An 18,002-nucleotide genomic window follows, 5' to 3' on the forward strand; every position below is an offset into this window, starting at 1 on the left:
AGGGCGGGCTGGCCAGGCAGTCGCCTTTGTCTTCCAATTATGCTGTGTTTTATTGCTCTTTTAACTGTAACAGAAACACCCGAAGAGGCAGGGTCTGGAGGGCAATTAATGACATAGGGAACAGCCACGCAAAACCACTGGATTTGGGACCGAAAGGAAGCTCTGGGTCTGACACAGGGGGTAGAAGGAAGCTGTGTTGGGTAGTGGCTCATGCCCGTATGTTGGCGTCCCACGGGCCGGCATTCAAATCTTGGCTCTGGTACTAACCAGCTGTGTGACCCCGGACAAGTAACTTCACCTCTCTGAGCCTGCATTTCCTTTCCTACAGAATGGTGCTGCTGGGAGTGGGGCAGATAAGCGAGCCGACGGTAGACATTCCATCAATGCTGAGTCCTCCGAGGGCCCTCCTCCAGCTCAGGTTTACAGGCAGACTTCCTCTCCCTCCAATTTCCTGTCAATTTCTACAGTCCCTGGCACACTGCCATGTTCGCCGTAGGTACACAGGGCTGCAGAAAGGAAAATGGCTTCAGAGTCCATTTTTCATCCATTCTGTAAATATTAACCAAACACCTTGATGTGCCGGATGCTAGTGATCCCCAGACCCAATCCCTGCCCTCGAGGGGCTCACAGTCCAGCCAGAGAGGCCCGGGAAGATAAAGCAGGCGACAAGTGCCACTATCAAGGGAAGCCCAAGGGGCACCCTTGCTCCCGAGCAGGCCCCAAACAGGTGTGGGGGCTCAGAAGGCATCCCTAGGGTGATGCATGCCTGACTCTGCGCCCTGGAGGAAGAGTCAGAATGAGCCAGGAAAGGAGCGGAGTGTCTCAGTCAGGAGAACATGTGCAAAGATCCTGGGGCGAAACACTGCTGGAGCCTAAAAAGAAGGATGGGGAGAGACAGGGCCCGAGGGAGCGCCTGAGGTGACATCCAAAAGGGCCTTTAAACCCACGCTAAAGAGTTTGAGGTTTGAGCTCAATCTAGAGGACTCGAGGAGCCCCGCGAAGGATTTCAAATACTCTGGTGCTCTGCAGTCAAGGGCGGGGACAAATGGGAATTACAAGCCCAAGGGTGGAGACAGGCAGTTCAGAGGCCAAGGCAGTGATCAGGGCTAAAAGATAGACGGGGCTTGAATCTGGGGTGACTTTGACGCCCTCCTCAGCCACTTACTGGCCATGAGAGCTCGGGTGAGTGATCCACAGACTCCTGACCACGGTTCCTCATTCCTAAATCTCAGTGGTGACGCCTAGTCCCCAAGGTGACAAAATTTCACCGGGAGGAAAAGCGGGACTCATCCACACTGAGAAAAATAAGGGCACGGGGACAAAGGACAGCCCTCATAAGCACAGAATGCCAATCGATACTGCAGAAGGAAGGAAGGAAACAGAAAATCGGCCCTTGAGCAAACAACCGGGTGATTACTGTTGCAAGGGAGATCCGCCAGTGGATGCTGAAATTCATGGACAACAGTTTAAAGAGAAACAGGAGTTGCCTCTTCTCAAAGTATCACTCCCCAGATATTTATCCACTAATGAGGGGAGAAGGACAGTAACTCTACAAGGAGACACACGGCCCGCACACGGCAGCCAAGCGATCGAAGCTAACGTAACAAGGCATCAAGCCACGATGCACCGAGGACACACCACTGTTCCCGTGGCATTGTCCCTAAAACGCATAACCTTGCCCCAATCACGAGAAAACTCAGGAGCAACCCAGACTGAGGGGGATTCAACAAAACACCTGATCGGGGGCTCTTGCGAAGTGTCAAGGTTATAAAGGTGAAGACAGACCAAGGAACTGCTAGTGAGCAGAGGAGAAATGACAGCTGAAGTTCAACGTGGGGTCCCGGCTAGGGTCCTGGGCCCACAGGGGGACAGTAGGGGACAATCAAGTGACATTGGAGCAAGATCTGCAGTTTACTTCCTTAGGATTGTGCCAATGTTAATTTCCTGCTTTGGGGCATCGCACTGCGGTTATAGAAGATGCTAACTTTATAGGGGAAGCTGGGTGAGAGATACATAGGAATTCTGCAACTGTTTTTGCAAGTTTTCCCTATGTCTGAAATTAGCTTAAAATAAACAGTTTTGTTGTTTTTTTGTGTGTTTTGTTTTGTTTGTTTTTCACAGGACTACATCAGTGGTTCTTAAACTTGGAAACACATCTGATTTGCTTAGAGGATGCTCAGCCCCCTCTTCAGACCAGCTGGATCAGCATCTCCAGGGGAGGAGCCCAGGCAGGAATAGTCTTTACAAGTCTCCAGGATGCCGTTTACGGCCCCGGGGGAAGGGTGGGCTATCTGTAATCACTTGGCCCATAGCAGGCCTTCAATAAATCATCATCTGCTCTCATAAATGCATTAGTTCATCAATTGACACCTTTGCACAGTCAACAACTATTAGTGAGTGCCTACTATGTGCAAGACACAGCAAGGATGCTGTGATGGGCAGGAGAGACAAGATCCTTATATTCTCATGGAAGAGACAAACAATAGATGAGGGAGATTATTACACGTGATAAGGACTCTAAGGGAAATAAGTGGACACGACGGAAAGTAACTGGAGGGGTGGGAGCTCCGTTAGATGGAGTAGTTCAGGATGGCCTCCCGGAGGAGGTGACATTTAATCTGGGACGATAGGAAGGATGGAGCCAGCAGAAGGGATGGTGGGATGGAGGAGCACTTGGCTACAAAGAGCCCAGCAAGTGCCAAGGCCCTGAGGCAGCCCAAGGGAAGGAGGGAGCATTGGAGAGAGGTCGTGATGAGCAGCCCCTTGGCCGCCCCTATGCTGGGCAGCAGAGCCACATCACCCTTCCACGTTCAGCCTCCTGTCTGAGCCCCACTGTCCCCCCAGCCAGAGCCGTCACGGCCACGAGGTCCCCTCCTGCAGAGGCACCCACACGCCTTCACATTACCACAAGCCCACACCGACCCTGGAAGTCACGCACGTTCTCAGCATCCTTAATACTGATGGGGAAACTGGAGCTCAGAGAGGGAAACGCAATTGCTCAACATCACACAGCAAGTGACATCCAGGACCCAGGCCGGGTCCCTGACTGGGGGCCCACCTCCTTCCTCTGAGCCAGGAGGAAGTGTCAGCAGAAGGCTGCCCTGGTGCTCTTGAGGAACAGGGGCAGGACTGACAGCCCAAGCTGGGCTGGGGCCACAGAGCCTGAAGATGGCAGCACTTTTTCCTCCAGGGTGTGAGGCCAGGCTCCCAGGAAAGCCGTCCTCACTAAGGTGTGAATGACTGATAGTGTGTGGGGACCCACAATGGGTTCCAGAAGCAGGAGAAACAGGAAGGCACTGAAGATCAAAACTTGGTCACCCCTCCCATTTGTACCCTCTTGGCAGCCGCAGCCCCTTTGGGGCTCGGTTATTAGCTGCAAACTCCTCCACTTAATTCCCCAAATCAACAACAGATGTAGGAGCTCAGCCTCTGGTCCACCCCCCACTAATGCTGCAGTCCCCTCCGCAGTTGGTGGCTGTCCCTCCCCAGGCTGGAACGCCTCCAGTGACAGGGCCTTATGCTTACTGAGGGATCTTAGGTCGTTTGACAAAAAGGAGCAGAAAGTGCCTTCCTCTGGGTGTGCAACACGCAGGTGTGTATAAAGCAAACACAGGTGGACCCGTCGGACTAAGACCCCGAGGCCCAGGGAGGTGGCAGGAATAGAGCCGGGATGCAAACCCAGGCGGGGCGCCTGAGTCTGGAAACCTCTCTAGCAGGTGATCGGCGGGGGCCGGGCCTGGCCCGCTGGCCCCACCATTTGCTCCCCCTCTGGCTAAAGGGTGGTCTCCCGAAGGCCACGGCAGGGCTGGGAGCGGGAGAGGGCACGATGCGGGGCACAAGCCGGAATCAAGACGAGGCTTCCTCTTCTCCCGGCGGGGAGCGGGGGTGTCTCGGGATGTCACTTCACCTCTCTGAGCTGCACTCGCAGCCAAGTAGAGCCCATATGGCCGGCTCCCCGTGGGCCCCGACAGAGACTCTCCCTCCCCAAGCCGCCCCAGCAGGCAGAGCACACGCAGGGTCCTCCCGTGGTGACTGTGGGACTCGGGGACAGTGGCGGTCAGCCCCTCCCCCTCCTCCTCCAGCAGGAGGCCTCCCCCACCTGCCCCTCCGCCCCGTTGCCACATTCCTCCAAGGCTGAACCAGCCCCTGCCCTGCTCTCACCGGGGACTCCAGGCCCCCAGCCCCCTCCATCCTGGCCCCCTCCCTCCCTGCAAAAGGCTGCAAACGCTTCTGAGGGCTGGAACATCTGGCTAATGACGGAGAAAGTGCTGAGACGACAGGTTATTTCAACACTGTCATCATCCGTTGGGTATTTCAACACTTAGTGCTTGTGCAAGAGACATAATGGGACCTGTCATAAACTCACGCTGTCTCAAAGCTCAGGCACGTCGCGGCGGGGCTGACGGGGAGTTGTTGGGGTTTAGCAATAGGCGCTGTCTTGGGGCCTGCAGCCTCCTTAGGGTTATTTTGGCTGCACCGTGGAAGGCCCTGGAGAGAAATCTCAAGGTGTCAGAGAAAACCCAGAGCAATTACCTCTCGGGGTAATTAGATGGTGGCAGAGATAGATAGGCCGCCTTCCTGCCTTCCCCTCCTGCCTGCCAGGGAGAGGGAGAGGGGAGGACCAGGCTGCCCCATCCCGCTGGGCCGGCCCCCGCCGAGGCCGGCCCCGCGCGGGAAGGAGGCCGCAGATGACCTCATGGAGGCAGCAGCGTGAATCATGGCCCCGACCACGTTCCCGCTTCCCTGGGGGTGGGCAAGTGTGTGGGTCCTCAGCACCCCTGGCTGGCCACCCTCCCGTCATGGCGGCTCCTCCAAAGAGCCGTGGGGGAGGCTTCAGGAACCTGTTGGCCTCCCATCAGTAGACCGGAGTCAGGACTTGGACCGGGACTCCTTGCTTCAGCTCAGCCCCCATCCAAGATTTTGCCGGAACCCCAGCCACCCCGTTAGGAGGCTAAGTGGAGAGCAGGGAGGTGGAGTGCGGAGGGGGGGCGGCTGCCCCCCGCACGGGGACAGCTGCGGCTGGGAGCCATGCTGAGCTCCCTGGGGCCAGCTCTCATGCGGCAAGCCCGGGTCACCGCCCCGAGCTGGCCAAGCCGGAAGGATGCGTGATCAGGGGCCCCCAAAGCCAACTAGAGCCAGGCCGAGCACGTCCAGGCTGAGAACCAGCCCCACCCTCCCCCTGACCCTCCCCTCCCTTCCATGCCCACCACCCCCAGCACACACATCTGCAAAGTGTTCTGGGAAAGAGGGCTCTGGCCCGGGATCTGGTGAGAGCTCAGGGAGGAATGTGGGGCCGAAGAGTAGGAGTCTGTGCTGGGACAACACGACACAGGCCACGTGGGGAACGCACAGATCTGGTCAAGGCCGGGGCCTGAGGCGGGGGAGCCCCAGGAATGTGGGTTCCCTTGGGTGGGCACCGGGGAGCCACAGAAGGTCTTTGACTCTGGGAGTCTAACCGCACCACAGGGCTTTGAGCCCTTTTTCTAGGCTCCATCTGGCAGCAAGAAGCAAGGAGAGAGCTCCAGGGGAGGGTACAGGAAGGCGGGAGGCACCGAGCATGACCGGAAAGCTGGACAGTAGCCAGAGGGGGACGATGGCCAGAAGGAGCGAGTGGAGGAAAGGCAGAGGAGGTGTGGGCCTGGAGGACATTTGCGAGCAGAACCCGAAAGATTGGGTTCCGTGCTGGGAGAACAGGAACGGGCAGCAGGCCCCTCTCCGAAATGAGCCGCAGGGGTGGGGAGGGATTCACAGGAGACTCTGGGGTCTTTGTGGGAGTCGGCCCCTACGGGGACCCCAGCTGGTCCCATGTCCCTCCACCAGCAGGGACACTAGTCCTCTGCTCTGATCAGACCTTCTGGAGCCAGTCGGAGACGCTCCCAAGGGGACACACGAGTCAAGAAAATGGTTTTAGGGGGTTGTTGGCCTCCACTCCAGGACTCAGACTCCTTCCTGCCCAGAGAGGCTTCTCCCTGCTGATCCCACCTCCTGGCCCACCTGGAGGGTCACCAGGGTGGCCCTTCCCGGCCCACCAGCCCCCTCAGCCGGGGCCTGAGGCAGGGGAGCCCTCAACACAGCCCACGCCTGTCCCTCCACGGTTTTGCCCATGCTCGCCCCCACTCTGAGCCCCACCTCCCTCCCGGGCTCCCACGGCAGCTCCCCCGCCCCCCCTCCCCCCCCCGCACCTACCCACCTGCTGGGGCTGCAGGCAAGTCCTGTCCACTCCCTGCAGGCCCCAAGCCTCTGTCCCCATCCAGCTTCCCCACAGGAAGTGCATCCGCCTGGCCCCAACCCGGCCTCTGGTGCCTGTCCTGGGGCAGGGACCCATCGGCAGGACGGTCGCATCCCCTCTGCCGGAGGCTGTTTTCCCAGTGCCGCGTATCACCACGCTCAGACACACAGAGGCTGCGCAGGAGGACGTGGACAGTTTCCTCTGACTGGCGCCTGGGTCTCAGTTGGGGCTCACGAAGGCAGGGACCATCATCATCCCATTCTACAGATGAGGGAACACGCTGCTCCCATGGGGCAGAGCCGGCGGCAGCCATCCTCCGCTCCCTGGGCAGGTGGGAGCCCCCCAGCCGCCGCCCTCCCCAACACCTCAGCCCGCCTTCCTCCCAGGCACCTGCTTGCCCTCCCACGTCCCAGACCTCCCTGGCCCCAAACAAAGCAACAGCCGTGAAGCAGGCAGGACCCTGGCCTGGGGCTTGGCAGGCAGGCACGGGGGCAGGCCCAGCTCTGCCCTTCATTTTGCCCCGTCATCTTGAGGAGGTTATTTACCATCCCTGGGCTCCTGTTTCCACCCCTGCAAAAGGAAGCAGTGACCTCGGTTTCTCTGGATAAGAGACGGCCTCATGGTAGAGTAGAGAACCGCCACTGAGGCAGTCCGGCCACCGGGATGGGCTTCTAGCTCGGGTCCCCCCACGGCTCCGGGCCGTGTCTTCCCATCTGTAAATGGGACATAATTAACATCTCTCTCACACACAGTCCCAGACAGGTGCAACGGGGGTACTGTGTGGTGTTTTCAGTGTGATGGTCAAGGTTCCATCTGGCTCTAGAACTCTCTATCGTTCTTTGACAGACTGGCCTCCCAGGGGACAGCTCAGCACTCTGAGGCTGGACCACCAACCCCTGGCCAAAAACAGGTCTGTGGTCTCAGTAAAGCCACAGCTGCCAACCCAGAAACGGGCCCATTCCCCAGAGGCCTTCGGGAGTTGTTGGCGCCCAGGCGAGGAGTCTCTGTGGGGGCTCCACACGCCCGAGGCCCAAGCCCGTGCACCTTGAGTGGAGGCAGACTGGCTGGGACACACTCTCATTCTCTCTCTCTCTCTCTCTCTCTCTCTCTCTCGCTGCCCCATGGACACCTCGCCAGGGAGCCCTCCTGCACTTGACACATCCCTCCCGGTGTAAGACACACTCACGGGATCTGAGGCTGATTCATGGCACAGGATAACCAACTATGAGGCTAGCCGAGCGCGCTGGGAACCCAGGGTGGGGAGCCGAGAAGGGGAACAGGAGTCCGCACTGGGGCAGGGACGGCGGCAGACAAGGACCACCACACTCCCTCTCAGAGGTCCCTGCTCCCCTGACCCTAGGAGCTACGTCCGGCCTGAGGAGAGGTCCCAGCCCCGCCCGAAGGGGCCCAGAGGGCCACCAGGTGCGGCGGGAGCCTGAGGAGGGTGGCCAGTGGGCCCTGCCGCATGGGCACTGAGCGGCCTCCTGCCTGGTGAGGGGCCCCCCACGAGACCAGGCCGGCCTCCCACTGTCACCTCCCCCACTGCTCTGCCGGATGGCACCAGCTCCTCATGCATCTGCCTGTTTACATTTCCCCCAACGAAAAGCAGCTTTGTTTATGGAAAAGAGCTATTTTGGTTCCACGGTTTCTCTCAACTCCTCTGACTTGCAGGAATGGTTGCTGCTCTCTTGAGGAGCTAAAAGAAGCCTGTCTCCACCTCCCTGGGGAAGGCGCTTCAGGGCTCCCACAGGTGGAGCGGGGCGCGGGGGGCCATCTCCTCCTGGGACGGCTCTAGGGAAAGGGAGATATGGGGACCAACACTCTTCACGGGCCAGGCAAATCTCACCCAGGTGTGAGCCGGTGACTCAGGACATCGCCCAGGCCCTTCCCCTCCCCCGTCAGGTGAGTCATAGCATTCCCATTATACAGATGAGAAACTGAGGCCCCAGAGGGGACGTGTTATCTCCAAAGTCACAAAGCTGGTGATACCCAGGGCTTTCACCTCAGATCCCATGCCTGTGGGCCACCAGGCCACCTGAGGATGGAGGAGGCTATGCATGTCTAATGGAGGGGGAATTGGGGGGACGTCCACGGTTACAGCTCTTTCTATAAAGAGCCGTGGCACACACTTCATTGCAGGCTCAGGAAACAACGAACAAAGCGCGAGCAGGAATAATGAAGTTCTACGATGTGGGTGCTTGCTTCTCCAGAGAGAAGCCGCCATTTTCCAGATGGGCACCCCAAAGCTTGGAAGCGGTAGGAGGAAACGAGTCATGGCATCCGTCTCAGAAAAAGCCAGGGGCAGGTTCCCCAGGCGCTATGCCCATGCCTCCTCACCACGCAGGAAAAGGAAGGGGCACAGGGCGGGCAGCAGAGGGTTCTCCCAAATGCTCATCACGGCTCTGGGCCGGGTGCCCACCCTTCCCCCGTGACCCTGCGCACTTCCTCCGTGGGATTTGTGATTTCTGGTGCACACACATCGCCTTGGACCGCCGAGGCAGGTCAACAGCTGTCACCATGACAACAACGAAAAAGAAAAAGGAAGGCTGATGAAGGTGGGACATGTGTTTGCCGGCAGCCCCTGGGGTCCGGAACCTCCCACGTGGCCAGGGCCGTCATGTGAGCTTGGGGTCACCTGCTCTGGAGCAAAGCCTCGGGGAGACCCGGCTTCCCTCGGGGCCTTTTGCCCTCCGGTCCTCCTGCCCTGCCTTGCCCGCCACACCACGTGCAAAGCCACGGAGGAAATTTTCGGACCCTTGGTGGGAGGACACATGGCGCCAGGGGGCCTTATTTCTTGGGCAGCTGACGCAGGCCACTCTGCCTGGCATCCCAAGTGCAGGCCTCCTACCTCGGTCTCTCCCACCAGACAGTGAGCTCCCGGGGTGGGGGTGGGGGTGGGGGACATGCAACGCAGGAAGTGACTCAGCCCAGGGGCCCTAATACCCAGCACAGGGCCCCCCAGAACGTGAGAACTGTCATCGACCCAATGAATGAGCGAAAGGACAAATGAAAGAAGAGGAAGTCAAGGCGCCTGTGGCCGGCCTTGGGGTACCCTTAACAGCAGGGCTCAGTTGGCGCTGGGCCCCCCTCACCAAGCACAGCCCTCCCCCTCGGCTTCGGAGAGTGCTCGCACACCGTTCCTTCGCCTGCCCAGCGCCTCTGGACCCTCCTCCTCCATCCGGGGAAATCCCCCCTTTTGACCTTGCACCTTCCCTCTTCTCCCACGGAAGCCGGCCGGCCCCCAGCAGCCTCCCTCGCAGCAAGGGTTTCATCATGTGACCTGGGCTCCACCAGCCACACATCTGTGGGACTCGGGGTGGGCAGGGGTGGCCCAGGAGGCAGGTGCCGCCATGTAGAATCCATCCTGGCTAGCGGGAGGCAGCGCCGTGACGGGGGTGGGAGCCCCGGGCGGACCAGCCCCAGGGAGCCCACCGCAGCGGTTCTGCCGTGGGATTCGGGTCCCCGCTCCCGGTTCTGGTGCATTCTGGCTGCCTCAGGGAGTCTGAGCAGAGGCTGCTTTGGATCCTGAGGTCTGCTCCACTGGTATGGGGGCATGGCTCGCCCCTCTGTGCCTTTGCCTATCCACAGCCCCCAACCACTTCGGCTAACTCCTTATCATCCTTTCAGACTCAGCTTCTCACGATCTTTTTCTGGAAGCTTCCAGCCCCACCCTTTCTGGGCTAGGTGCCTTCTCAGTGCCCCCAGAGCCCCAGGGGCCACATCTGACAATGCCCTTCCACGCTATACGGTAACTGTCCAAGGACACATCTGTCCGTGTCCCTACTGGGTGGTGACCCCCGGAGGGCAGGGGTCGTATCTGGTCCGCTCTGGGCATTCAGTGCTCTGGGCACACAGGAGATGCTCAGGGAACGTTTGCTGAGTGACTGAGGGAGTGGGTGGGAAAAGCCAGACGTCTCTGGGCTCTGAAAGCCAGGAGAGGGAAAAGCAGCATGGCCTTGGGGCTTGGTGGGCACGCTCCATCTACCGTGGGTTTCTTAGCAAATTCAGTGGAAAAATACCTCCCGGGAAATAAATCTGGAGTTACCGTCTGGCTTCGAGGCCCCCTTCTATCCCACAGTGATTTGTATCTTGGAGATTTAAGCCTCTCCATTTGTTTGTAGGGACGCTTGTTGTGCGGATGTCAAGGCCCGCGGCAGCAAGAGCGGTTTCCTGAGCAGCATTGAGAAGTCGAGTGCATCCCTTTGGACACAGGACATGGAAGCCCTTTTCTTTAGTTTCCATCCCCAACCCACTCATACCAGGCATTCGCGTGGGTAGAAGGCTTATTGACAGCTGGAGAGGCAGAAAGATCTGCTTTGCAATTATAGCAGCCTCATTAAAGTCTCACTCCCTAGATGTCTCTCTGCCGTCTCTGCCCTGGCCTCCCTGCTTCTCCTTCCTCCCCCTGCCCCTCAAATCCTGCCTACTGTCAAGGCAGAACAGTCCAGCCCCCGTCGTCCCATTTCCTCCCCGAGAGAGGCTGATCACCTTCCTAAACAAGGAGGAATCGCTTCTAAGGGGCATTAAGATGATGAATGTTCAGCCCTTTGGACAGACCCGCCCTCACACCCAACCCAGGTCCTGGCACCTCTTGCCTTCCAGGGACCCAGAAGTGAATGGAGCACAGAGGCATACCTCACGGAGTCCAGGGTCAGGGGGCAAGCCCTAAGGGGTTCACCACGGAGGAGCAGGTGGGGAGACACTGAGGGCAGGGCAGCAGGACACATATGGGTGAGGACGGATGAAGGGCAGCTCCCTCTACGTGGAGGAGCCAGGTAGGGCTTCACCAAAGACGTGATGTGTTGGGGACGCCTGGGTGGCTCAGTCGGTTAAGCGTCTGCCTTCGGCTCAGGTCATGATCCCAGGGTCCTGGGATCGAGCCCCGCATCGGGCTCTCTGCTCAGTGGGCAGTCTGCTTCTCCCTCTCCCACTCCCCCCTGCTTGTGCTCTCTCTCTGTCAAATAAATAAAATAAAATAAAAATTAAAAAAAAAAAAGACGTGATGGGCAGGATGGCCTTGAAGGGGTTCCATGGGGGTGAGAGGCTGCTGGACCAGACCCTTATCAGTACGTCTCTAAGATGCCCTGCTCAGGCTGCCCTGTAATCATTGGTTGTTGGGTCTGCCTTCCCCACCAGACTGGGAGCTCTGGAAAGGGATCTCCCTTCCAGGGCCAGGTTGAATCAACCTCAGCCCTGGGAGGAAGGAAGGGAGGGAGGTGAGCAGGGGTGGGAGCTGTGGCGGCATCTAGAGTCCGGGGGGTGCTGGTAGCCACAGGCCCCCCGATGCCGCACCAGGGACAAGATGCGGAGCTGGCCGGACCCGCCTCCTACACGCGACAGCGCATGTGATCACGTCACACTGAAGGTGAGCAGGATGCCGGACTGCGGGTCCTCGGGTCACTCCTAGGAAGGGCCTCTTCCATCCAGCGCTATGACCCACCAACCACGCCCTGTGCGCTGACAAGGGCCATGAGCTCACATGTGCCCAGCGCTCTACAGTTAGGAAGATGACTGACCACCCACGAGCTCTGTGCAATCAAGGTGTGGACCCTTCGTGCTACCCAGGACCCCCCGAGGGAGAAGATGGACCCAAAACACGTGGTAAGCCTGAGGCACTGTGCACCGTGTGGGGTTAGAGTAGGCTCCCCCGTCCCCTCGGTGTCCCTGTTCTTGGAGCTTCCAGAGAACGGAGAGTGGGCAGCACGCAGCGTAGCAGTTAATTACAGGCTGCCTTGCATTGTTCTCTGATTGCTGTTTCAGGCTTGGGAGGCTCCTCACCTGCACTGGAGCCTCAAGCACAGAGGATGTACCCTCTGCATCTTCTCTGCACCCACCACCTCCTGGAACCAGGCCCTCAGCACCCCTTCCAAAGCAGCAGGGGCAGCTGATTCCTCTACACACATTAGAATCACCTGGAAGGTTTGACACACCACTGATGTCCGGACCCCACCTCCAAGGAGACAGATTTAACTGGTCTGCTTTTTCTAGTATGCCGTGAGGGCTGCGACCCTCTGCTGTAGCATCTCATGCAGCCGAAAACAGCGCTCATGGGAAACAGGCACCTGGGAGGAAGAGGGGCTCTCGGTACCAAATTTGTCCCTTTTCAGAGCTCACCTGTCCCGATGGCTTCAGTTCCCCTACTGTGTCAGACGACTCCCGAATCTCAGTGTCCAGCCCAGAGAGGCTTTCGGCTCCAGAATACAAGCCCACGGGGACAGATGCGTCCGGTATGGAGCTCCGTCTGTACTGGGACCCCACCGTCCTGCTGAACAGTTACATTAGTCAGATGCTTTCGACTATCAGTGATGGGAAACCAAGTTGAACTAGCCTAGTCCATGGGAGGATTTGGGGTATCATCTGTAGCTGCGGGGCGCAGGGTACCAGCAGGCCCAAGGCGCATTCGGCTCTAACACTCACTAACAGCACCAGGGACTGCATCTCTCCACACCGAAACATCCCAGGGAAGGACTCTAATTGGTCCGGTCAAGGGCCCACCCTCCACTACTCAGCACAGACTGGAGCAGAGAGACAGAGGAACTCCATGGAAGCTCCCTCTTCCCCCGGGGACTAGCCATTCATAGTGCTGGGGACATGACAGGAGCAGTGAGAAACTCCGGAGAAGGCATTGTTAACTGGGTATATTTGCTAGGGACCTGGTAAGAAACAGATCTCGCACTCAAAGCGGGGATTGAAGAAATTGAGTAAGGGGACCCCGACAAGGGTGAGAGCTAAGAGGACCAATGAGGGATGGCGAGGCACCGAGGATCAGCTGCTAGTCTACTGAGGGGCACCGGGAGGCAGCAACACAACCCAGCCGCCATGGCTGGGCGATGAACGCGGCTATTGCCACGCTTGGAAGAGTGGGCACTGGGGGGATACCCTATTCTCTCTCTCTCTGCCTGTCCTGTGATCTCTTGCTGCTCTCTCATCGGCTGAACATACCTGGAAGCCAGAGAGAGGCCGAGGGATGCAATCCACTGTGGTCAGCCTTCTAGGCTCAGAGCAGGTGGGGAAGCATGGAGAACACATTTGCAGGAACGAATATGAAACACTGTGCACACTGGACGGCCATCCAGATGGAATCTGTCCTTGGCCTCACCCTTGCTTCCCCCACTGGTTCTCCCCCCGCCCCCTGCCAGAATATTCCCATCACCAAGTCCCACCGATGTCACCTCCCAAATGTTTTTGGAGTCTGGCCTCTCTGCCTTCATTCTCTCTCCCTTGGACTTTTGCAAATTCTCTCCTCCCCTGGCCTCTCCGTGTCCAGTCGAATCCACCCACCAAGATGCCATTGACTCGACCCACGGCCCTTCCCAGCCGAAACCCTTCCAGGATGCCCCCCTACCCCCGGCTGCCTTCGGGGTAACAGGCAGGCCCACGCTGTGTGAGTTGGGGTGAGACCAGCAAGGTTGGAGACAATCTGGCTAGGAAATTGGGCCTCTTCCCTTAGGCGACAGGAACCTAAAGGAGTTTTGAAAGCAAGATTTTGTTGCCCTTGTTGGTAATTTCTCATTCTGAAATAATTTCAGACTTTCCAAGAAGTTGCAAAGATGGTACAAAGAATCCCCATCTACTCTACCCAGATTCTCTAAATGTCAACATAGGCCACAGGAATATGATAAAAATCGAAAACTACTACTACCTAATCAATAGACCTTATTTGCATTTCCCAGATAGTTGCCCTAATGTCTTTTTTTCTAGTCTGGGATTCAACCGAGGGTCACCTTGCTTTCAGTTGTCACGAGTGTCTGGTCTCCTTTCATCCAGAACAGTTCCTCACCTTTGGCTTTCACGACCTTGACACCTGATGTCTGTGCTGGCCACTTTTTTCTAGAACACCCCCCTATTTGGCTTTTTGGGATGTCTCCTCGCCATGCAATCCAGGGTATGCATTTTGGGTAAAAAAAATCCACAGAAGACGGGTCGTATCTTTCTCTGCGTCATAGCAGGTGGCACACGACATCAGCTCGTCCCAATATGGTTGATATTAATCTTGGCCATTTGATTGAGATGCTGCCTGCCAAGTTCCTCCAGTGGAAAGTCGCTATTGTCCCTTCCCAGTAAGTATCCCGCGGGGAGGGTACTTTAAAACTGCAAATGTCCCACTTCTCATATATACTCTGCCCACCAATTTTAACACCTATTTAGGATTCTCACCGGAAATTATTTCTACCCCGGCATTTGCCAAATGGTGGTTCTCAAGCCCGTCACTCCTTCCACATTACTCATTGGAATTCCGTTGTCAGGAAGACAAAAGCAGGACCCCACCCCACAGAGGATGGTTGCCAGGAATCACAACAGCTTGCCTGAGATATTGCAAATCATATACCTGATAAAGAACTTTACCTGGAATATATTTAAAAAAAAAAACCCTTACAACTCAATAACAAAAAGACAAATGAGCCAGTGAAATACACGGGCAAGGGATCAGAATCTATGTTTCTCTAAAAAAAAATACTTACAAATGACCGATAAGTACGTGAAAAGATGTTCCACATAATGACTAGGGGAATGTAAATCAGAGCCACCATGAGAAGTCACTTCATACCCAGTAGGATGGCTGTAATAAAGAAACAGACTCTAACGAGTATTGGTGAGGCTGTGGACACCAGACCCCTCCCTTGCCGCTGGTAGGAATGAAAAAGGGTGCAGCTGCCTTGGAAAACAGTCCAGGTTTTCCCCAAAGGGTTAAATAAAGAGTTACTATGTGACCTAGCTCTTCCCCAACCAGGTGGATACCCAAAGAGGAATGACAGCCTCTGATCACATGAAAACTTGCACACAAATGTTCACAGCAGCATCATTCTTAGAATCCAATGCCCACCCGGTGATATGTGCATAAGATGTGGCCTATCCACGCGACACGCTATTATTGGTCAGTACAGAAGAATGATGTGCGAATACACACTACATCACGGGTGAACCTTGTCAACATGATGCTAAGTAGAAGAAGTCAGACTCAAAGATCAACAAGATGCTAAGTAGAAGATCAGCATGATGCTAGATCGACATGATGCTAAGTAGAAGAAGCCAGACTTGATGATCCCATTTACAAAATGTCCAGAATAAGCAAATTTACAGAGACAGAAGGCAGATTAGTGGTTGCTACAGGCTGGGGCAGGAAGGGGGAAGGGACTGCTAACGGGCTTGGGGTTTCTTTTGGGGGTGCTAAACATGTTCTAAAATTGTGGTGATGGGGGCGGCCTGAGTGGCTCAGTCAGTTAAGCGTCTGCCTTCATTCAGCTCAGGTCGTGATCCCAGGGCCCTGGGATCGAGCCCCGCGTCGGGCTCCCGCTCAGCGGAGAGCCTGCTTCTCCCTCTGCCTGCCCTCTGTCTATTTGTGCTCTCTCTCTATCTCTCTGTCAAATAAATAAATAAAATCTTTAAAAATAAATAAATAAATAAATAAAATTGTGGGGATGGTCGCATGACCCCATGAATATAGTAAAAACCATTAAATTGTACATCTCAAATGGATGGGTTGCATGGTATGTGAATTCTATCTCAATAAAGCTGTTACTACACACACACACACCAGCAACAACCTCCTCAGAGCTTCGTGGGAGTGGGAAGCCTCCACGTCCCCGCCCAGCCCAGCTGCCTGAGTTCCTGCCCGCAGGTGCTTTTTGCATGCAAAGGTGCTCACACCCAAGGGGCCAAGCAGAAAAACCAGGCAAGGCCAGGCAAACCCGGTGCCAACTCGACAGGGTTTCCCGTGATTGAGAGCGTGCAGATGATGCACGGCGGCATTTTGACCAGCTATCTCTCTACTCCCCAGTGACCTATCCCAAGCCAGACTGTGGTTTTGGGACTTGAGGCCCAAAGCCATGAATCAACACAATCTACTTATCAAGACCAAAGGCGGCGGTCACTGTGCCCGTAGAAGAAACAAGTGGTATTTCTTGGCGCCTTCGTGCCAGAGGGCCGCACCCTGGGGCCCACTGGGGAGCCGTGTCCGTGGATCCCGCTGGACTCACCCCAGACTCCGGCCGGGCCCCCTGGCTGTGGCTTTCTTTCTCTCCTGGAGACGAGGGGGTTACAAGGAGAAGCTCCCAGCCATAAAATAAAGAAGTCCCAGGGATGCCTTGTACAGCTACAGTTAACAATATCATATTGTGTATTTGAAAGACGCTAAGAGAATAGATCTTAAAAGTTTTCATTACGAGAAAAAAAAAATTTCTGTAACCACACTCCCAACCACATTGGCTCTATTGCAGCTTCTCCAAGTCTGCTCGTCCCCCTCGGCCTCCGGGCCCCCGGACAACCTTCCCGCCCTGCTTTTCGCACACCTACTTGATTAGCTCACCACGTCCTGCGATCTCTGGTGAAACCCCTCCTTCGAGAACGTCTTCCCCTGATGCTCCAGGACGCTCGCCCCTCCTTCCAGCACTGGTCAGCGTCGTCAATGTTGGTACGATGGTCGAATTAATGTCTGTCTCCCCTCACCAGGCCCGTGCGCCCCCCGAAGACAGAGTCCTCTCTGTTTCGCTCATGCTAACCCCCACCCCACCAACCCCCTGCCTCGAGCCTGGCACACAGCAGACATCCAAAAAGCCTTGTAGATGGAAAAACAAAGAATGCTGTCCTGAAGTCTCACCGGAGCCCGTTCCTGGGCTTTCAGCTTCCTGAATTATCCCATTCTCCCCAAACATAAATCAGATCATGGCCCTCCTCTGCCTAGAACCCTCCTGGAGCTTCCCACTGTGATTGTAACAAAATCCAAAATCCTTGCCTCAAGCGCCCCCCCCCTCCCTCTTATATCACTAGGGGCAACGCCTGGAGGGTTCTAAGCAGGAAAGGGCTTTGCCTTCTAAACTGCCACTTTGACCTCTCTGTGACCCTTGACCCAGGCAAGTGCATTTCTACCTCCACATTGTGCGGGGGCCAAACCAATCAGAAAGGAGAGCCAGCCCTGGGCACCACGCATGAGCGAAGAAGAACCAGCTGCCAGCCTCCCCGGGGCCTGTGCCCCTAGGGCACAGCAAGAGGGGGGAAGGGGCACTGCCCCTCCCCCGTGCAGAGGAGTGTTCTATCACTGACCTCATGTAGCCTCACCAGCACATAGTGATAATAAGGAGCACAGCAAACTCTAGATCGATTGTACTATTGTTATGAAATTCTCTACAGATGATGCATCCCCTTCCCGCCTGCGAGCAGGAAGGACCACGGGCCCCTCACCCCCCCTGCCCCCCTTGCCACGTCACTGCCCTGGGGGAGGATGCCCACCGTTGCTCCTCCTCTCGGTCAGGTGTGGGGAAAGGGAGGGTGCAACCTCACATTCACACCTTAGGGCTTCCCTGATTCAGGCATGGATTTTCTGTCCCTCCCTCCACATGGCTGGGCAGGTCAGGCATTTCCTGCCGGGGAGGGACGGAGGGGCTCAGTCACAGGGTGGGTCACGCTGCAGGAATTCAAGCAGCTCTGACAGGACAGGCTTTCTGGATTGGGGCTCAGGAAGGGCTATGGCTGCCACTTCGGATCTGTTGGCTTCCTCTGGGATAAGCATGGGCATTCTAGATCCTTCCTTTGAGCCTCCGTAGTGGTGGGGCTGCTGAGGGGGTCCGTGGCAGTTGCTGCTGATGGTGGGGGGCAAAAGCAAAACAGAAAAGTCTCTGAATGTTCTTCCTGGTTGTTCCCCTCGCCCCGATCCACACATATCTTACTTTCGTATCAGGGAGGCTGACTTCTCTGCATTTTTTGGATGAGTAAACTGGGACAAAGTTATAGCCCATGGGGAGCCAGCTGGTCAGACTCCAGTGGGGAGCTCCCTCCT

At 56.6% G+C, this 18,002-nt stretch overlaps 1 long non-coding RNA gene across 1 annotated transcript in view; it reads right to left on the reverse strand.

Moving 5' to 3' along the window:
* LOC141371076 (uncharacterized) overlaps positions 1–16,952 on the reverse strand; it is a 36,620-nt gene extending 19,668 nt beyond the window's left edge. Inside the window, exons 1-2 of the long non-coding RNA XR_012375702.1 lie at positions 16,523–16,952; positions 14,692–14,789 (exon numbers count right to left, since the gene is read on the reverse strand). This is a non-coding gene — a long non-coding RNA (uncharacterized lncRNA). The remainder of the gene's footprint in view (positions 1–14,691; positions 14,790–16,522) is intronic.
* Between the last annotated feature and the right edge of the window lie 1,050 nt (positions 16,953–18,002).

Source organism: Callorhinus ursinus, unplaced genomic scaffold (genome assembly GCF_003265705.2).
Source record: "Callorhinus ursinus isolate GAN/ISIS: 27379988/994484 unplaced genomic scaffold, GSC_fseal_2.0 scaffold55, whole genome shotgun sequence".
NCBI lineage: Eukaryota > Metazoa > Chordata > Mammalia > Carnivora > Otariidae > Callorhinus > Callorhinus ursinus.